General features: G+C 30.8%; 1 protein-coding gene across 2 annotated transcripts in view; it reads left to right on the top strand.

The window, feature by feature from the left end:
* Positions 1-21,704: 21,704 nt before the first annotated feature.
* Positions 21,705-23,651, top strand: part of LOC140441321 (neurotrimin-like) — a 1,166,806-nt gene continuing 1,164,859 nt past the window's right edge. For both annotated transcript variants that reach the window (XR_011950981.1, XM_072531967.1), the window contains exon 1: positions 21,705-21,833. The gene's annotated coding sequence lies outside the window, so the exon portion shown is untranslated. The remainder of the gene's footprint in view (positions 21,834-23,651) is intronic.

The raw sequence follows: 23,651 nt of genomic DNA, 5'->3' as shown, positions 1-23,651 counted from the left end.
TTTTTTCCATATTTTAGTCTTTAAATTTTTATTTCTCTAAATCTAATACGGGGGATAAAGGAGTAGAATGCGAAAACATGGAGTTGAATCCAGTTTACTCCAATTAGCCTCTTCTACTCAAATCCGACTCTCACCTTCATGCTGGTATCCCCTGTAAACCGAGCAACCCAACTGGAGATCCGGTATCCAACCCGGGTGGAAAGTTGGGTCGGGAACTGACGAGAGCGGGTGAAATGGCCCTCCGAAAAGGGGGTTTGGCGTTGGGTTAACTACCCAACCCTGTAAAAAACCTTTTGTTATGAGAGCTACAAAGAAGGAAACCGGACTGTCTAACCTACGACGAACTCGCAAACGAAATAAGGATAATGATTTAAAGATTTGCACCTGGAACGTAAGAAGCCTGTATCAGCCTGGAGCCACTACTCTGCTCATACAAGAAATGAATAATGCCAAAGCAGATATCATTGCTTTACAGGAAATGAGGTGGATTAGTTCAGGCATCCTGGAAAAAAATAACTGCAATATTTACTACAGTGGACATCCTACCCGACACGAATTTGGTACCGGATTTATTGTAAGCAGCAAGGTCAAACATAGTGTAATCGATTTCAAAGCTATTGATCATAGGATATGTCGAATAAGACTTAAAGGGAAGTTCGCTAATATAAGCATTATTAGCATCCATGCTCCAACGGAAGAAAAAGAGGATAATGAAAAAGACATGTTCTATGAGGCACTAGACCGAGAGTACGATCAGTGCCCAAAAAATGACATCAAAATAATAGCAGGAGACTTTAATGCCAAAGTCGGAAGAGAGAATATATTTTCGCCCACCATCGGAAAAGAGAGCCTACACGTAGAATCTAATGATAACGGTCTCAGAATCATAAACTTTGCGATGTCTAAGAACATGGTTATAGCTGGGACAAGATTTCCCCATAAAGATATACATAAGGGAACTTGGAAATCTGCTGATAATGAAACGATTAACCAAATAGATCATATAATCATCGATGCAAGACATTGCTCTAACTTATTAGATGTTAGGTCTTTTAGAGGAGCAAACATAGATAGTGATCATTATCTAGTTAAAACACGATTTAAAGAGAGAATATCCAATTTAAAAAAGGAGATGGGAAGAAGGAGAGAAAAAATCGACATTAATAAACTAAAAGATCCCGACATTGCAAATGTATACAGACAGCAAATAGAAGACCAAATAAGGACAAAAAACTTAAAAGAAGAAGAAGATATTAACCAACTATGGGCAAATATACGAGATATTGTGTTACAGAAATCCGTTGAAATATTGGGCAAAACCAAGTCAGAAAAAAGAAATCATTGGTTTGATCATGAGTGCGAAATGGCCACAAATAGAAAGAACGCAGCATATCAAAAAACCATTGACGCAGGTTGTACACGGAGAAAAAAAGAAGAGTATAGACGTCTTAGAAGAGAGGAAAAACGTATCCATCGACGTAAGAAGAGGGAATACGAACAGAACACTCTCAGTGAGATACAAAGTTTATTCGATAAAAATGAAACGAGGAAATACTACAAATCCTTAAATATTAGCCGTCGATAATTTAAACCACGATTAAAAATTTGTAAAGACACTAACGGTGAAATTCTACATGATAAAAACTCAGTTCTTAACAGATGGGCAGAACATTTCAGGGAACATCTAAATATAAATGATATTGAAGGAGAGTACAATATAGAAAATGAACAAAATATACAACGTCAACTACACAGTGAAGACCCAACAAGAAGAGAAGTGTCAGATGCGATCCTAAAACTCAAAAACAATAAAGCCCCAGGAATCGATGACATCTGTTCGGAAATGTATAAAAAAGGTGGTGATCAACTTTTTGCAGCAATCCATAAACTAATAGTACTTATATGGCAGAATGAATGGGTACCAGAAGAGTGACTGAAGGGAATAATATGTCCATTGCATAAAAAGGGGGATCAACTGGAGTGTAAGAACTATAGAGGCATTACTCTGTTAGCATCTGCGTATAAGATCTTCGGCAATGTATTATCTGAAAGACTTAAACATTTTACAAAGGATATTGTTGGTCAATATCAATGCGGATTTACTGCTGGAAAGTCAACTACACATCAAATTCAAGCACATAGGCAGATTCTAGAAAAGTCCCTAGAATATAACATAGAAACACACCATCTCTTCATTGACTTCAAAGCAGCCTATGATAGTGTGAAAAGAACTGCATTATATAATGCAATGATAGACTTTGGGATCCCACCTAAGTTAGTTAAGTTGACCCACCTAACAATGCAAAACGTAAGCTCATGCGTTAGAATTGAAGGAGAAAACTCTACGTTCTTTGACATTAATAATGGTCTAAGACAGGGAGACGCGTTGGCGTGTCTGCTCTTTAATATTGCCTTGGAAAAGGCAATCAGACAATTAAATATTAGAATGAATGGAACTATTTTTAATAGATCGACGCAAATTCTCGCATTCGCTGACGATATAGTTATAGTGGGCAGAAGTATGAGAGACATGGTGCAGTGTTTTACAAGGCTTGCGGACGCAGCAAGTGAATTAGGACTTGTGGTAAACGAGGAAAAAACCAAATATATGTTGGTTTCTAAAAACCCTCGAAATATCCAACAAAGAATTCAAATTAACAACCATACCTTTGAGCAAGTCAACGAATTTATATATCTTGGATCGCTAGTAAACGCAACAAACACGACAAGCGACGAAATAAAAAGACGCATAGCAATAGCAAACAGAACCGTTCACGGCCTCCAGAGACATTTAAAAAATAAAAATATAAAACGTGCACTAAAGCTTAATATATACAGGACCTTAATAAGACCAGTTTTGATATATGGGGCTGAAACGTGGATCTTATCTCAAAATGATAAAACACTTCTTGGTATTTTTGAGAGAAAAATTCTTAGAAAGATTTTTGGGGCCGTAAATGAAAATGGGCTATGGCGTCGAACATACAACTTTGAACTGTATTAGTTATACACCGATCCAGATATTGTGAAATTCGTTAAAGTGCAGAGACTTAGATGGGCTGGACACATTGCTACGATGTCAGATCACGAATACACGAAGAGATTAACATTTTCACAACCAGAGGGCACAAGAAGCAGAGGACGACCACGAATGAGATGGATTGATGATGTGCAAGAAGACCTACAGATTCTAGGGGTTAGAAGATGAAGGGAAGTTGCCAGGAATCGACAGGAGTGGCGACTTCTTTGTGAGCAGGCCAAGATCCACAACGGATTGTCGAGCCACTTATGATGATGATGATAATGAAATCTAATACCGTCATTATGTTTTGTTACTTACTTCGTTTGGAGTACCAGAAACTGAATTCACTACGAATTTTGACCAGGATGAACGGCATGTGGAATGCAATTTTAGATTCCCTTGCCGAGTAATTTATCCAGCTGTTTGTTTCGCAAGTTTTAGGAAACACAGTGTTAAAAATTTGAATTCGGTTTCGCTAGGTAGAAATCGTTTGATTTCTCTTTTTGTTTTTAGATGGCGTAGTTACGTCTGTATATAGTTATTTTGATAACTATTGTCTAGGAAGGGAGAGATTTTTGTTTTGGTTCAGAGCAGTGGCTATACCGTTCTGACGAGACCTAAAGAGGTCGAAATACGTATAAGCGGTTGTCGCTGCCCTGTATCAAAACAAAAATCTAATACCGTCATTATGTTTTGTTACTTACTTCGTTTGGAGTACCAGAAACTAAATTCACTTCGAATTTTGACCAGGATGAATAGCATGTGGAATGCAATTTTAGATTCCCTTGCCGAGTAATTTATCCAGCTGTTTGTTTCGCAAGTTTTAGCAAATACGGTGGTAAACATTTGAATTCGGTATCGCTAGGTAGAAATCGTTTGATTTCTCTTTTTGTTTTTAGATGGCGTAGTTACGTCCGTATATAGTTATTTTGATTGATAACTATTGTCTAGGACGGGAGAGATTTTTGTTTTGGTTCAGAGCAGTGGCTATACCGTTCTGACGAGACCTAAAGAGGTCGAAATACGTATAAGCGGCTGTCGCTACCCTGTATCAAAACAAAAATCTAATACCGTCATTATGTTTTATTTCTCTGTTGGTATATTCGGTGATTATATTTGCGTGCAGTCATTTCTATTGCCAGGTAAATGAAGAACGAGATTTTTTGTAGGTGTTCGTCGAACTGATGTTCTTTTTGTGCCAGACGATTTAAATTGATTTATTTCTTTAGGTGAGGTGGGAACTTTCAAAATTATGACTTTATTATGGTTTGAAAGCTGTATCTGTGCCAAGGGCCTGTCATCTTTCAATTTATCCTCCGATTCGTTATAGAGTAATTATAGAGTACCTGGGAACTAAGCAGAAATTTGTGTGGAGACTGAATCCGTTTGATTGTCGTCACATTTAGATATCTCTTGCTCAGCACCTCTGTATTGTTGTAGATGCTTTAATAAAATTCCTTTTTGTTATTTTCTTTCTCCGCCTCCTTATCTACTCAGCAGAGAATTGAATTCATCTTGGTTTTATCTATTTTTATGTTGAAATTGTCAACAGGCAATTGTATCGAATTATATGTTTTTCCAGGGTTTCAGTTGCATCATTTAAGAAAAGTTTGAGTCTGATTTTGTATTTTTTTATATTTGGTTTTAAATAAAGTTTTAATTTAATATACAGGGTGTTTCACGACGAGCTATCTATATATTGGAAACTACTTACCCGATATTTATGAAAATTGGTTTGTTGGTACTAAAAGTAATGTAATAAAAACTTATTATTACTTAAAAATATTTTGAGAGACGTGTCACCTCCGGTTATACCGGAATTAAACATAACCTTGTTATTTGAAATAAAGCACTTTGTATATAGTTACATTTTTAGATGTTGAGTAAAATACTATACAAAACTTGTATGAGGTTCTATAGGTCGAAACTTATTTATCTTTTTTCAACAATTTTGACAGATAGAGACAAACGATTAGAGACAGACGATTATTTAAATTAAATTTATAAATATGTGTTCATTATTGATACGCCTTTTTTTATAATTTAAAACCATAGTAAGTCAATAACTTTAATTAAAAACCCTTTATTTTATAATTTTAATGAAAAACCTAAACAGTTGTTTTTCAAATAATATTAGGATTCTCTATACCTAAAGTTAATACTTTTGAAGACAATTGTGGTTTAATGTTAAAGATAATATTATTTAATTAATATATTTATTGCTTCAGTCTAGCAGGCCATGCATGAATATGTTATATGAATAACCGTGTTATTTGCGGTTATTAACAAATTTACAAAGTAATAGAAATAGCTCGTTTAGAATTGATCAATGAAGAATGCATAAATTCACTTTTAATACATGGAGAATGTGAGAAAGTAATACGTTACTAGAACATGTGCTTTGTTTTCTAAAAGATATCTGGATGGACCACTAACCACCCGTAACACTATGAAGATATTACTAAAAAAATTAACACATTTTAATGTTGATGTATGATCTTTGTTAATAACAATGATCATACAATTAATGTTTTTGGTTACTGTGCTGCTTATCCATTTAATATTCTTTTCCATTGCCTTTATGACCCTCGTGCCCTGGTATCTAGGCTACCGTTAGGGTGCGTTCGTTACGGAGACTATCGCATCGTATCCTCGCCAGATCATAGCACTGACAGTAAAGTGAACGCTCGTATTTAAAATAATACATATATTTTACCTGGCGATTGATACGATGGTCGGAGCGAGCCTCTATAGTCGGCGCCTCGTAGTGTCGATCGTAGAGTACTAGGGTCGAGGGTCGAAAAAATACCAAGCTGGAATACTATGGTCTAAGTCTATGGTCCGATACCTGGCTCGAGGCTGAGCGCTGCGCTTTGACGGTGAACGCTGGCGTTTTTAAAATAATAATAAAATAAAATAATGATAATATGATACCATTCTATGGTCCGAGCGAGGGTCGGCGCCTCGTTATGAGTGCACACTAACCTTACTATAGTCTACTAGTTTATTTAGGAAACTCACACAATCCCATACTATCTTCGAATCGACCTCTACAGCATTGAGTGCCTTAAGATCATCTACCAAGGTTGCCCAAAGTAGAGGTGACAAAACTTTTCCTTGTGAACAAACCTTGCTTTGATGGTTGCTCTACCCAGAATGGATATAACTATTCTTTTCTCCAGGGATGCCCTTATCCATCTGCATATTACCAAAGGTGTGTTTCGTCTACTCATTGTTTTAATCAATGAGTTGCTGGTAACATTAATAAATGCCCCTATAATATCTAAAAAAGTAGCCATTGCTATCTATTTGTCCTCTATTGACTGTGAGATAAGTATATTTAGATTATCTAATACTAAGTACAGGTTTGTACCCACATTGGTAAACATACGTTGGTAGGCACTATTTTGTAAGTGTTATGTGCTATTCGACTGAGTGAAGTCATTCGATTAAGTATAAGACTATACAGTTTTTAGTTGCCTGTGGGCAGCAAGACTTTACCACTTCGATACAGGACTGCTAAAATACTTTTATTATAATCAACTAGCCTCTATTCAAATTAGAGATAGCTGTACTGAAAAACTATCCCTTAATCGTGGAGTACGACTTGTTGTGTTGTGTTTTGTCAATTTTTTTAATCTGTACTTTCAAAAAAATCTTTATAGAGGCTTTGGATGATATACAAGCGGGAGTTAGACTTGGCAGAAAAGTAATCAACAACATCAGATACGGCTAACGATACATCCGTTTTTGCAGAAAATGTACAAGATGTCTAAATATTAGTAGTTCTTTTAACTTCTAGTCAGTGAAGCAATTTATCAAAGAGGCCATAAAATTACCATTTCAAAGACAAATTAGATGGAGGTTACAAAGATTAATATAAATCAAGGTTTGCTTTCGCTTAATTGAGAGAAAATAGAACGCGTAATCTATTTTAAATATTGGTTAATTACATTAACATTATTTACACAAACATTATAAAGAGAAGAAAAACAGAATACTTCAGCCATATAATTACAGGACCCAAATACCATTTACGTCGCCTAATAATACAAGGATAAGTGAAAAGAAAGAGATGGTGGATGTAATTGGATTGGTGATGAAAAGAAACTTTCATGGCTGCGTAATATAAGACAATAGTGTGGTACCACAACAGAAGTATTATTTGGTGCAGCAGCAGATAGAGAATGGTTTTAGGAAATTGTAAACAAGATAATGGCTAACGTATGAATACGGACATGGCACCTCAATAAAAAGAAGATGAACATTGAAGATTGCTTAGAGGATTATCGTATAGCACGTCGCTTATGTATCTATCCAGAAGCCTTTCCAGCGTTTTTTTATACAAAAGTTTATTAGTCTCTATGACTTTGTTATTAGGTATGTTACTTTACCTACCTTAGGAAAGTATATAACTTTAACCTTTTGTAATATTTCCAGAACTTCCCCTTATGCTAAAGTTGGATTTTGCTGATTTAGTAAAATAAATCGGAAGAGCATCTATTACTTAATATTAAAATTTACTAGTTCTTTTGCTGTATCTCCAATCTATTTTTGCAAATCAGTACCTTTATTAAAGGAAATATACCATACTCTCCTAAATCTACCAAAATATGGTTAATAAGTGAAATATGCAATTTTTATAAAGTACAGTTTATATTATCTATTATTGTTTAATAATTAATAGCATATTTGCTTACATTCCAGATATATTAGACTGGATTTTTTTTTATCATGGTACTCGCATTTAATATAACGATAAATAAGGCTTTCGTCACGTCGTGCTTAATACTCGTCAAGGATCCCAATAGTCTGCTATCTTTAACCATTATCGTAAAACGTTTTACGTTTCTGCTATAAAATTTCTATCGATATCTCTGACGCACACAAAAGATAATCGGCAGCTTGGAAAAGATATGAGCTACGACACAAATAAAGTAACCATAACGAATTAGATTATGTAGGTATAAATAAATATTTAAATAAGTCTTTTTTCGTGATTTAAAAATATATTAAATATTTTAATACAGGAAATATTGTAGCCATTACTACATGCTTTATAATATAAAAAATGACAAAAATTTATGCTAGTCGTCTGAAAGCATAATTTGATGCCTAATATCGCCTTCTGGCGATGTTACTCACGGATCTTAATTGTTAGAGGGAAGTATTGTTGAATATATATTTTTAAATACTACGTGATGTATCGATTTATTGACTACTCATATACACACGAATATATTATAGAGGATGTTACATACTTATACGAATAAGTTACATCTTAAAATGCGAATATCGACTACTAATGAATTACTGAATTACTGAACTCTCCTAAATATTATTGTATGTTTGCGATCATATAAGATTGGTTATTAGGTTTAAAAAATAATGTTAATGCAAAAGTGGTGAGTATAAAAATCTACTTAAAGTGAAGCGAAAGTATTATGAAATAAAATACACATGTTAACAATAGATACGTGCCGTGTGCTCTAGATCCTAATTGTACTAATAAGAATGGGTAAACAATTATAATAATTTATAATAAATATTCTTTCTGAATTTTTATGAATTAATTGATTATATCAACATATTAATATCTAACCACACCATCACTTCTAAAGAACAAAAAATCTCTCGAATTACTATTACCTCGTCTCTCTTCCTATTCGTAGAAGAGAATTCGTTATCAATAATTAAGTATTGTCATATCTACTAACAATATTTATATATATTATACATATTTCCTTATATTACATTGCGGTAATCTTAATAATTGTAAAAATATTTATCACTTCTACGCCTATCTAGATATCTATTTACCATCGACTTAGAATCTATGAAGAGGGCATCACGTGACTAAAAACGACTTCACTTCGGCCATATTGTTCAGATTGTTTTGACATTTTTGACAGATCGTATATGTTTGTTTACGTTTGTTGTTTTTCGAACATTTTTAGTTTTATAATACTTTTATAGAAACTGTAATAATATATTGTGATAGTGCATAAAAATGGTTTCTTGTTCTCAACGTAGTTACAGTGGCAGAAGCAATGTTAATAAAAAATCTTCAGGAATAACCTTCTACAGATTAGTATACAAATATGTAAACAAAGTAATGGCCCGTACTTCAGAGAATAAATTTATAGTATTTGACTGTATTAATTTATCTTTATGTATAATATATCGTGTTTTTAGTGTTTACCGCGGGATAAATAAACCATAGTTTATTAAAAATATATTGCACTTTTTTAGATTATGATTAGATCTTCTGAATAACTAGTCATATTTTTATAGTAGTTTTAATATTATTGAGTCCGGCCATGATCCCACCGCCATATTGGTATCATCGTTAGCCACGCCTACCTATGCCGTTTTTAATACACACGTTAATATGCTCATAGCTTCTCCATAGATTCTAACTCGATGCTATTTACACTACTGTTTACTCGCGATGTTATTTGTTCATTCAATAACTAATTGTCTTTTTATTTACTTTATACTTATTATTTATACACTTATAGTTATTACTTTCAATTTTTTCATTAGAAATGAAACATATTATTAATGATAAATTGCCTTTATTAATAGATTTTTATTTATCTAAAGTTAACAATAAACTTATACTCATTATTATTAATTCCAGTTGACTCCTCCAGTGGAGTCGCAACTCTTTGTTGCTATCAACAAGTCCTCGTAGACCCTTCGTCTCAGGACTAGCAACCTCCAGTGGAGTCCGACGTTGACATGTGATCAATTCCTTTTGTAACTTAAACATCCTAATATATAAGATCAAATAATGTAGCTTAAATTAAATTTAACAACATTAACAAGTTTTTACCTAAGTATTTAGTGGCTCAAAATATGTACGTCTAGATAACACTGATGATGAAATATTAATTCGGAAAACGTTCTGTGATGTAGCTCGATAGGGTGTTTTAATGAAATACCTTTTATAAAGGATTTTTAAATACATTTTTTGAGAAGAAAAAACTATATAAAAGGTCGCAAAAAATAAGTCCAACAGTAATCTTTAAAACTGTAATGCCACCAAAATGAAAATTAAAATAGCAATAACAAAACCCAAGGCAGATGTATATCACCTTCTGTGGGATCAACGTGATAAAAAGAAGATAAAAAGAAAAATATATGAAACAACTAAAGAAAGAGCTTATATTGCAAAATATTTTAATAATTAGATTCGATGTATGCGGGGCGAAAATAATAAAATATTAGTTTTTAAGCACTAAAATACTGAAAACTTTTGTTTTCAATACTTCCACAATTTTTTATTATAAATATTTATGACTAAAGTTGGTTCGGCAGAGTGTCTTTTTTAAGTGAGCTATTTTTGTTGTGCGTCCAATACTTATAGTCTTTAACTAAATAAGTTGAGGAGGGGACAACTGACTCAAGTTGGTCATTCAGAATTCTATGTGTATTTTTCAATTTATTAATTTCCATAGATTCTAATAATGATAGCATACGGCCTTTATTTTAAATGTAAAGAATTTGAAATTGAATATTAAAAGAATAAATATGATCTACAAGGTGAAATGCGTAACTAGAATCTATTTTTCTATTATTAAACGCTCTTTTGTGTTTTGCCATTCGTTTGTTAAAGGTTCTACCCGTTTGGCCGATGTAAGTTTTTGAGCAGTGGCCACATGTATGTGTGTATACCCCACTGTGTAAGTGCTTTTTTTTGGCTCTTGTTGTTCTTAATATATTTGCCAAAAATATTTGAATAGAATATTCGAATAGAACTTTAGAATAGAATATTCGAATATTGATGGGAGGGGCCGACTAAGGAATTTAGAATAGAAACAGTGCAGGCAAGCTCTTAGAGAAAATGTTTTAAAACTTGATATTGGTATCGCCTTAGATAAACATTTATGGACAAATGTAATTAGGGGAGCCTATCCCGTATAGAGATAAAAATAAAGAGAATGTTGTATCTACACAATTCTAGTGATTCTTGCTTTTAAGAACACCAATGTATTCGAATTACTCCAAAACATATTTTTTTAGTAAAATTGAAGAGCTTACTGCAGAATAATGGTAAGCGACAATGTTACAGAATTCTATTTTATTGCATTGTGTATTAAAGAAACCTGTATTAACCTATAGAAAAATTATTGAGTGATTATTGCAGTAGATGGCGGAGTTATTGCTGAATCGTGTTATTCCAATCACCCATTTCCGTTCACTTTTTCGCGTAAAACGTGGTAAACCACATGAAAATGGCGTCGACTTCACGTACGCGTGCTGAATTAAGTGCATTTTTAAGCGAAAATAGCAGTTTAGATGTAAACTTTATTGACGATAGTAATGATGGTGTAACAGACAAAGACCCATACCTATGGTTTCCGGAGGTAACGAGCTAAATCCAGAAAAGAAAAAATCATCTAGATGCAGACAATGAAATCAAGAAAACTATTATCGAAATGAAAGAAAAATAATCCATAATTTTGGACAAGAGTATGTTCGAAAACACTATGACGATTTTTAGTTTACGTGAAATTACGAGAAACTGCATGAACATTTATTTAAGAAATTTTTGGAGTTGGGCTCATTCGACCTTCAAAACAGTTATCTCTTTGGAAGTATCAGAGTAAAAAATAAGAATATATCTTACACAATAAAACAGAAAAGTAACATTTATAGAAGAAAATATACTGCTAAATATTTGGTTAATATAGGAGACGAGGAGATACAAGACGGAATTCCTAACCGTTCATGGTCTTCTAAATGTCGTGGAAGAATTGAGAATATTTTTAAAATAAAAACAAACGGGGCTATGGTTCCTATTCCTAATATGAGAGGAAAGCACAAAAACATACCCAATAAACGTTTAAAGGAAGAGATTCAATCAGTACAAGCTCATATTGATTATATTTCTAAATGCACCACAGTAGAGTCCAAAATTTTAAGAAGGAATATCTGAACTACGATATGACAACTACAGCACTGTATACAGATTTTTATGTGCCCTGGTATAGAGAACTGAATATTACGTCAGTTAAAGAAAGTGGATACAGAAAAATATTTTGTATTGAATATAACATAGGGTTTAAACTACCTCGATCTGATACTTGTGATGAGACGATCATTAAAATAAAGACAAAAAAAGACGCTAATGGTACAGATCAAGAAAAAGAGTTAACTACTTTATTGAATTTAGATATAGCTCGTGCTGATACAATGCAAACTTTGCAAAAAACGTTTGTAATCTCGTTTGGCTTACAGCGAAGTATGCCCATGCCAAAATTAACCACTGGTCCTGCATTTTACTGTAGAAAAATTTGACCTTATAACTTAGGGATTCACAACTGTATCAACGAGAAGGGATACACGTACAATTATGGACCGAAGATCAAGATAATGAAATTTTTAGAGAATAAGTCATGTTATGAGGAGCTTGTTGTTTTTACCGATAAATGTCCAGCTCAAAACAAGAACTGGCAATTAATGGCTTTTTGAGTGCAGTTAGTCAAGGAAAATAAATTTAAACAAATAACACATAATTTTCTAATTAGTGGTCATTCTATTATGTCGGGATTTTGCTCAAACTGAAAAAAGCCAAAGAAACCGTGCACCAGTCATTTATTCGCCATAAGGTTGGGCAGATATTATTATGAAAGAAAATAAAAAGAATCCTTCTATTATTAAGCATACGACACTGAATGATTTTTACAGTTTTGAACAACCTCTTATAAATAATGTTAATAAAAACACACGTTTTCCTGAAAAATACAGCTTTCGATTTAAATCACAAAATGTTGGGATATTTTTGGTCAAACATAGTATAAATGGAGAATATCAAGAAGTTAACGTCATAAGAAAAGGCAGACCTGTAACAATAGAGTCGTCAAACATTCAAAAAAAAATACAAAAAGCCTCTGAAAATTACAAGAAATAAAATTAAAAATATAAAAAGCTTATTACTTTATATTCCGACATCTACCATACTTTTTATAATTAGCTAAAAGAAGCTACTAAAAATGATAATGACGAAAAGGAAATTGTAGATATTGTAGATATATAATTTTATTATTTTTTTTTTCAATACAGTGTTCCCTATTTAATATTTTTTAAATCGAAGATTAATCGAAAATATGTTAAACCACCTTTTTTTTAAATAAGCTTCATTTTTTATAAAGATGTGTTTTTTTCTGTAAAATGTGTGTGTGTGGGTTTTATTGGCACTGGTTTTAACAACCAACTGGCCAGTCAATTTATTTTGAGTTCTTTCTTTACACAACATAGGGTTAGTATTTACATTTAAAACTATTGTATTGTATTGACAGTTAAGACATGGAATGTTAAAAACTTACTAGTTTACTCTGTTTTGCTCTTTTGCTTTTTGTATCTTTTTTTATTTTTTTATTTTTTTTATTTTTTTTATTTATTATTTTATTCTTACTACGCTAAGACATAAACCTGATTCGACATCTCGGAGGTTAAGGTCTTCTTAGTAACTCTTTTTTTATTTTATTTTTTTTATTATTTATTATTTTTTTTATATTTTTTTTGTCAGAGCGTTAGTTTTAAGTAATTAATATGACTATATAAAATTTTATATACATCTAGATTCTTTGACTTTAAAAGATGTGTTAGATTAGAAGGTAATTGAACATTACATTGAACTTGAGCTTCGTAAAGAAATTTGATATTTCAATAAAAAGTATATATATATATATATATATATATATATATATATATATATATATATATATATATATACATATATACATATATATATATATATATATATATATATATATATAATATATATATATATATATATATATATATATATATATATATATATATATATATATATATATATATATATATATTAGAAGTGATTATTTCGACCAAAAAATAATTTATAAATACGTTCAAATTATCGGGTATAGTGGTCTATAATAAAAATCTTTCTTTTTTCTAAATTACTCAATATTTCGCTATTTATTTAAAAGCTTCCTCAGTAGTAAACTAAAAACAATTTGAACATTACAAAAAATGGCGTACAAATAAATTTTAAAAACACTTACTTCAGTTTTTATTTGCGAAATCTTTTAAATTCTGTAAGTGTTTTTAAAATTTATTTTTACGCCATTTTTTGTAATGTTCAAATTGTTTTTAGTTTACTCCTGAGGAAGCTTTTAAATAAATAGCGAAATATTGAGTAATTTAGAAAAAAGAAAGATTTTTATTATAGACCACTATACCCGATAATTTGAACGTATTTATATATATATGTATATATATATATATATATATATATATATATATATATATATATATATATATATATATATATATTTATATATATATTATATATATATATATATATATATATATATATATATATATATATATATATATATATACGTTGTTTTTGAGTTATGTTTTCCAAGTGATCAGATGGCTTGAGAAGTACAAATGGTCAGATCTATTGCCGATTTCAAAAAGTTCCTAAAGAAAGTAGGAGAGCCATCATGTTTGTATATCAAATTATTATCATCTATATAGTCCATTAAGATTTTGCCTTTCATATCTGTATGATTGTCTAAGCCCCAGGCAATGTGATAAGCAATAAAGTCCCCTCCTATTATGAACGGTCTTTCTATAGATGTTATGAAATTGTTCCATAGTTATAACGATAACTTTTCTCCTGGGGGAACATACATCGATATAAATCTGACAGTGAATGACTTGAACTTAATTTGATTGGCTACTTTATTTATGTTTAATAATTTGATTTTCCTGTTGACTTCCTCATAATACAGATTTGAGTTTATTAAAATTACCGAGCCACCACCGACAGTTGCTGAAAAGCGGTCGTCTCTGACAATATTATATCCGTGAAAGTTTAGAATATCTACTTCTACATCTGATAATAATGCCATATCAACTTTCTGGTCTTCTAATAGGTGGAGGAGATTTTCTCTATTAGAAATAGCCGATCTACAATTCCATTGACAAATTACCAAATTGTTCATTATTATATGAGAGAGAATTTAAAACTGTTTTAGAGAAAACTTAAATTTAATGAAACTGATTTTTCTGAGATTCCAAAATTTTTGTGATTCATACAAAAATAATACTTAATACTATATTCGATATTAGTTCTGTTAGTTCTTTAGGAGATTCATCTATTTTGGATCCTTGTTCTGCATTAAATGTAGAATCGAAAGGGTGGGACTCATGACATTTAAGACATCTAGTGTTGCTCTTACATTGCTTACTTATGTGTCCATACCTATAACAGCAAATAATTACTTTTTACTGGTATTTTTATACATTATTAAAAAATGGTTAATTACGATATATTTTGGTATACTTTGACATTTGAATGATACAATTACCAATTCTGTAGGTTTAAAAACTACTTTATCATCTGTTACTATTTTCTCTTTATTTTTTTCACATAATCCACCGAGAATTTACAATGGTGATTAAATTCTTTTATTTTATTCTTAAGATATCCTTCCGATATATCTGATTCTGTATCCCTAACTACACCTAATTTAAATAATTGAAATTTCTGAACATTTACAATTAGATTTTTTTGAATAAGCAATTTAGAACTAATTAAGGTGTTAGCATTAGCATAATCCGGGTGCGTCCAATCGAATCAATTTTTTTAATATAATTATCAATTTCTGGGTTTACGTTAAATAATATTTCACCTATCTTAACTGCATTTAATTTGCCTGTAAAATTCTTATCATTGTTTTCAATACAAAGGTAAAATGGTCCTTAATCAGTTTTATCATATAAATAAACAGGTCTGCTTTTTTCTGGCTCATTAGAATTTAATTAGTAAATTTGTTTATCTGTTTTAAATTATTAATTTTATTAGGACTACTTATCGAGATTTCTAGCTGATGGGGTGGAAATCCCATTTGCCTAACTGCAATCAACCATCGCATCCTAATCTCTTGGCATCTTATCGGGGGGCTCGCCCCCGTTAGAAGACTCCATAAATGGAGACTTCGATGATCGCTTCGACGATTAAACTAGTACTAATGTACATGCATAATTAGTTATTTAACCAACAAGTGTATTAATAATGGCGATTAACAATTGAGACATATTAACGCGCGAGCGAAGCGAGCGCATTAATGTTCGAGATTGTTAATCGCCATTTTAATTCACGAGTTCGTTACAAAACTTTTCCGTCGACCATACTTTTCAGAAATAAAAATATCTTAGTTTAAATTTTTATTTACTTAACGATAAATAATGACATACAATGACAGACAGTACTTACAGCGGCTACTTCATGTTAAATCAATTTTTTAGTGGGAATATAAATAGGTATGTTTGGTTGCCTACACCACAGGTAACTGCCAATCACAGAGCGTTAAATGTGGTTAAATTAATTTATACAAGCAATGTATGTTGTACTGCCTATAATAAAATCGTTCATTAATAGAAAATCATTCATTAATAATTAATCAATGATTTTGAGGGTGTTAAAATTAATCATAAATTGAAGGTAGACGGAAAACAATATTAATGGAATGTAGCTGTAAATTGTGTTTAGGACTTCTTAAATCACAAAAATTCGTGGAGAACTTTAAAATGTGTAATTTAATTTGAGTTTATATGTAAAACTATCTGAAAGTAAATATATATAATATATATATATATATATATATATATATATATATATATATATATATATATATATATATATATATATATATATATATATATATATATATATATATATATATATGTAATGTTGCATAAGTGAAAAGAAATTGGTTTTATAATACTTACTCAAATCGTACTCCGGTGTCCATCGAATCAGCCATATAATTCTGCAATACAATTGAAAATACTGTAATAAACATGTTTTCCTGTAATTTTATAATTGGTTCATTTAATTTCTAGTAAATGTACATAGTATCTGTAACATTTTATAGATCAAAGTGAAAGACATTACACATTAGATATCAATTTATTAGACACACATTTTATACAGCAATGACGTGTTCATAATTGTGTAAGTGCATCTGTTGACATCAAAGCAAGGTAAATAGTTTTCGGAAAATAAAACTGACGTATTACATTTTAGTTTACCAACTTTTTCAAGACTACAAACATTCAAACTTTTAATTAGTGGTAATATATTTTGCCGTATAACATAATTCATAAATTGGCAAGAAAAGTCGTATGAGGAAAAATCATTAGAAGATCAAGACAAAAATTAAGTTAATTAATAAAAAGAAGTTACAAGTATTTATTATTACTTTTATTGGTAGTGGTAGAAATCATTAACGGAAACTGTAGTTTTACTCCAGTAAATGACCGTTTTGGAATGTAATTCTCCTCGTCATAAAGGATGCTTGAAAATATGGTTTTAGGTTTCTCTATCACTCCACTTTACTTTTGGACTTATACTCAGGGTTGCTTTTACTTGGGTGGTGAAAGGCACGCCTGGGAAAGGGATTAATATTTGTATAGTGGACGGTACCATGGTAGAATAATTATTAGTAACTGGTAATAGTCTATTATATGTGAGATTTCTCGTAGAGTTTGTGGGATTTGCTGAAACTCTAGTGAAAACAGCAGTATAAGTTGTTGTCGTCTTGAAGCGAAGGTTCGAAACATTATACGTGAATGATTTCAAACAGACTGAATCTGAATGACCCTAGACAGAATCGAAGAAAAGTATTTTAGACCATATTAAGTAAGCGTAGTAGTGATTTACTTGAGGACATTTAAAGAATACTACCATAGTCAAGTTTGGAGCAGATAAGATGTTTATAGTAGTGTTTCTTTGCCGGCTCCCCAACTATAATGAACTAGTGATTGAAGAAGATTCATTCTTTGAAGGCAGCTGCCCTGATATTTTTTTTGTAACTTATTAAAGAAACTAATATATTTTTATTAAAAATGTATAATAATCGACAAATTAACAATTTTTTAACCCAAAAACTTATTAACTAACAAAAAAATATATGTTACATAAATGTAACGCTAGGTCATTACGGTACTGCAACGAAAATAAAATAAATTCGTAAGAAACACAATAAAATTTATATTATAACTAGAATGTCTTCACATGAAAAGTATAATTGCAGTCAATACACATGCCGACATCACATTTGCTACACATTGTTCAAGTACTACAGGTGGCATCCAATAGGAAGGAATGGAGAAAGTTCGTTGAGAGCTAGGACACCTCAGAAGACTGTCAAATATTGTAATTTAATGAATTGTATTGTAAACGGCCCAACATCGAAAGGTACAAATGGGTTCTACTGATTAAGTTAAGTGTTCGAGTACTACTGCTACACCCCTCTCCTGCACAGTCCGCCTCTTTTGTTGTTAGGTATAAATATTAAAAGGTGATTGTTTTCATCGTACCTTAGATTGTCTGAGATTCTATTAAGCGAGACACTAAATTTCGAAGAACTGGGTCTTCCTTCATGCTTTGAAGCATTTGTATATTTGTTAAGATATGACTGACCAATGCATCGTTTGAAATCTAATGGGGAAATCTTGGGATAGTGGTGCTTGTAGAGTATCCAACTTTTACTAATACTTGCATCAATAAGCCATATGAAAATACACCACTACCACTTCTTTGAAAGGATTCCAATTTCATATGTAAAGATGTTTTGGTCCATTAAATCCGTTCCTCCCATATTATTGTTATATTTGGCAATGATTTGCGGTCTTGGAATTTTCACATTTTTTTCTTTTTTGCTATATCTACCCATAGTTCCCACAGGCGCAGCACCATAAGCTGTAGATGCAGCAGCCACAACGTTGTTGTCTACCCACTTTATGAAAAAAATACCATAATCTCTGTCGATACATGAAGCAAAACTACTACGGTCCAAATTATTGAATTCTTTTTTTCTTGGTAGTGGAAAAGTTTTAGGAATTTTGTCATCCCCAAAGGTTCCCGTAATATTTTATCCTTTTAATTTCAAGTAGTTAAATACGTTTATATTAGTAAAAAGATTATCCACATAGAAATGATAAGGATATTTTTTATGTGGTATTTGCTCCAACATTTTTATCGGCGGAGTGGTAGGTTTTCCAAAGATTTCCTCAACTATGGTATGTACATCTTTTTGTTTACCTTGGTTAAATTCAAAATCTAGAAGATATTTATTGTAGGAATTGAGCGTCCACATCTTCAAACCAAATCTAGTTGGCTTTACTTTTATAAATTGCTTGCACCCGTGCTTGCCAAAGTATCGAATCATTGATTCATCATAAGACAGGTGCTCAAAGGGAACAAAATGTTTATGAAAATTATTTTTTACCATATTGACAAGCAGTCGGAGTTTAAAGAGTTTGTCAACATATATTTTAGAGGTATCTGCGCAGTGTATAAATCGCATTATCTGAGTGAATCTTTCCCGTTTCATGGCATTATAAACTGCTTCATTTTGCATATCAGGCTGACTGCCCCAAAAATGTGGCTTGCTAGTTTTGCAGTCATATCCACTCACGAGTAGAATGGCAATGAAACATCGAATTTATTCCGCCGTAATTTGAGGATCTGGATAGTTTTTTTTTAAAATGGCATACCTTCTTGTTTCTGTTACTAACATCTGGATAATATTACCATCTAACATTTTTTCGAACAGAGCAACAGGATCTTCGATATCTTTTTTATTACTTTACACAGGTAAAGGTCGTGCATGTGACGGAACTAAATCACAATTCTTGTTTCAGTTAATTTTACTGTTAAGCTTAATTTTTTTTTTGGATATTGTCCATCTCCTACTGCTTTTCAAAATTCTCATTTTCTATAGTTTCACTCTCTGTATTTTGTTCGGATACATCATCTGAAAGAGCTTCGTCATCATTACCATCTCTATATTTTTTAAGTCTAATTTCCACTTGACTTTGGACAGAAGTTGACGGCCAGTTATATTGTCTAAAGTGCCTCCCTTATCCTCATTTCCAGAATCCTCATCGGTTAATTTACTGGCATCCGGAGGATCAATGAGGATTTCATGTGCATCATCTGCATATGCTAATTCTATTGCTTCTTATAGAGTTAAACTTTGTCTGAAAAGAAATAAAGAGTATTAATACTTATTTCACGGTTAAAAAGGACACGTACTCCAGAGAGCCTAGCATTACATATGTAACTCTACAATTCAAAGTTGTTTTTATCAAACATACACAAAGTGTTTTAGAAAATTTTTACCGACAACAAAAAAACATTATTTAAAAGTGTTCTTGTGCAAATATCATGAATTTTACTCTAAAAATAAGAGCTTTGTAACACTTAATCGGAACGAATGTTATGCTCCATAATAGTTGCTAAATTATATCTGATTCAGAGTGCAGTTACTCACTAACTAAAACAACTATCAGCGTGGCTTTGCCATAGATATATATATATATATATATATATATATATATATATATATATATATATATATATATAGCTGATATATATATATATATATATATATATATATATATATATATATATATATATATATAGCTGATATATATATATATATATATATATATATATATATATATATATATATATATATATATATATATATATATATATATATATATATTAGAAGTGATTATTTCGACCAAAAAATAATTTATAAATACGTTCAAATTATCGGGTAAAGTAGTCTATAATAAAAATCTTTCTTTTTTCTAAATTACTCAATATTTCGCTATTTATTTAAAAGCTTCCTCAGGAGTAAACTAAAAACGATTTGAACATTGCAAAAAATGGCGTACAAATACATTTTAAAACACTTACAGAATTTAAAAGATTTCGCAAATAAAAACTGACATAGAAGTATTTGAAATATTGAATGTCAAGATTAAATTGTCTTAAGCACGTTCGTTACAGCTATACGATAAAAAATTAAAATTATTTCAAATGTAAAAATAAAAATAACAATAAAAGAAAAGTTAGAAGAATAATATTTATTTGATGAATTATTAAGGTTAGTTGTTATTAAGATGAATGTTGGCTATTTTTAATATTTATAAATTTTGTTCAATATGTTACAATATATGTTACTTAACTGTCCAGTCATATGCTAGACTATAACAAAGCTCACATTTTGGCACAGACTGATAACTACAAAAGTAGATTATTTCTTGAAATGTATTACATTAATAAAAATAAAAACACTTTAAATTATAAAACGGACACTGGACAGTTAAGTAACATATATTGGACATGGTCTTTTCTTCGCATGTAAACTACCATACTAGTACTCTATACGTAGGTCTAATTACAGTTATATCTAGCAAGTACATATATTTGGTTTCCATACCTCACATATCCTCAAATACGTCCCAAGGAAAAGTTTTTCTTTGTTGGATGTTCTTACCAAATGGGAGTTCCATCTAAGTTGCTTATCTAGCATTAACCCTAGATATTTGACCTCATTCGCCTCTTTAATTCTATTATTCGTACAGGAAAATTATGTTGGTACTCGACAAACAGAAAAATCATTTTTTTCTTTATTCTTAGTTTCTTAGTTTTGTGGGCATTCTAAAACAAATTGTAATAATGCTTATCATTTAAAATATAACTAAATATACACGTCTAACAATACTTAATTTGGTTTTAATTGCTTGTATTTTTGTTGTAGGTTGGAGCAGAATAAAAAGACATTATAACGAATATAGTGTATTGGACAGTGATAGTGAAATAGAACCTTTAATCATTGACCGAGGGCCTTACTTCGAAAGCGGTGTGTCCAAAAATGTAACAGCATTGGTAGGAAAAACAACGTATCTTAACTGCAAAGTCAGAAATCTAGGAAATCGAACGGTAAGTGTTTTACATTTCACTCCAATAAATAAGACATATATTTTGTTAAATATTTTATCAGCACAAAAACGAAAAAAAAATTTAATGTATTTTTTATTCCATTTTCCCAATAAACGTAGATTACTTTAATCGGAGTATTGGCAGAAATAAGTTTCTTTCTAAAAATTTATATGTAATTATATATATATATATATATATATATATATATATATATATATATATATATATATATATATATATATATTATTGTGATATTTAAAGTCTTGGTGCGCCAAGCAATAATTAGCTAATTAATTTTTTTGATTAATTAAAATTATTTAAATGATATGATTATGACTCTATCACAATTTTTAATTCTTTTATCTCAGGGTTAAATTCGTGCTTCAATATCTATGCTATTACATGTGAAAGGTAAGGTCCAGAGAATACCGGAATAATAAAAAACACATATGATCTAACACTATATATTGAAATAAAAATAATGAAATAATTCACACTCAAAAGTTTTCAATAAACAAATCTCATATAAGGATTCTCAAAATTTTGTTCTCCGTACGTGAACAATCAAAATTAATGGTACAAACAATATTCATTGAAAACTCAAAATCCCAAACTATTCTAACTCTCCTAATCAAAATATTTATATCCTTTCTAAATTACGTGTAAAAATTGTGTTATCAATAAAAGAAAAAAAAACTGCAGAAAACAAAAATATCTCTCTCTGATGATGAGTGGTCCAAATCCTTGTTCCTTGTAGACTGTATTATCTCCTCTCAACCGCTCCCTATGTAATCAGCAATCTTACAACAGATTGTTGCAAGTATATCGTCCTTAATGATCTCCTTCAAAAGCAACAATCATTCAAATTATGACAGCCTTTCTCCTCTCGATAAACTGAATCTCTCGTTGGCCCGAGTGAAAAATTGACTCTTGGAATATCTTCTCTTTACGATAAACTGAATCTCTCGTTGGCCTGAACAGTGACTCTTGGAATATAAGTAGGAAAATATGACTTACAATATTTTGCTGCTTCAGCTTCTGTCAGATACACTAACTCCACAAAAAACTCACTAACATTCAACACTACTGCTTGCTACTTCTTGGGAACCACCAAAGAACAATCCCTGTTTGTCTTACAGAATTGGAAAATCAACTGATTCTCTTTTCTCTCTCCTCAATCTCGCTAAACTTTTTCCTACATACTTATCCCACCTTTTTCAATCTCCGCCAATCAAAACTCGTCACAATTCCCCCATTTTTTCATTTCGATAACAAACAAATTTTTACCTATAATTATAAAATTTCCTAAAACTTATTTACAAATAATATTTTCTATAATTCTTAAAAACTAACAAAAACCTCTATCTAAAATCTCTTCTATTTGTCCCTAATCACTGCATTAATGTATTTTGGAAAACCCCGTTCAATTGTCTTTTTGTTTTCACTTAAAATTATGCGGGTCACTCAAGTATAACAAAGAAATAATTTATGCAAAGCTTACTTTTTGTTTGGTACAGGTAATTCAAGAAATTAATAACTCTCCTTCTTCGAAATGTTTGTTGGATATTATCCTACTTATCTGAATTATTTTAATGTTATTGAATTTTGAAATATTTTTAAACAAACCAATATTTTTCTCGATTTTACATATCATAACAAATCCCCGCCATTTGATCTGCCGAAAACTCTTTGTTAAATTTTAAAAATGACAAAAGTTTTCTAGGATCAAATTATTTCACTATGTTATTAAAATCTATTCATGATATTGATAGATGTCGTGAATGTTAAAAATACCCCGTATATTTCCTGTCTCTATGT

The sequence above is a fragment of the Diabrotica undecimpunctata genome, chromosome 5 (assembly GCF_040954645.1).
Source record: "Diabrotica undecimpunctata isolate CICGRU chromosome 5, icDiaUnde3, whole genome shotgun sequence".
Taxonomy (NCBI): Eukaryota; Metazoa; Arthropoda; class Insecta; order Coleoptera; family Chrysomelidae; genus Diabrotica; species Diabrotica undecimpunctata.
Note: the sequence above shows the minus strand (reverse complement) of the source record. Positions and strands in the feature narration are given on the sequence as shown.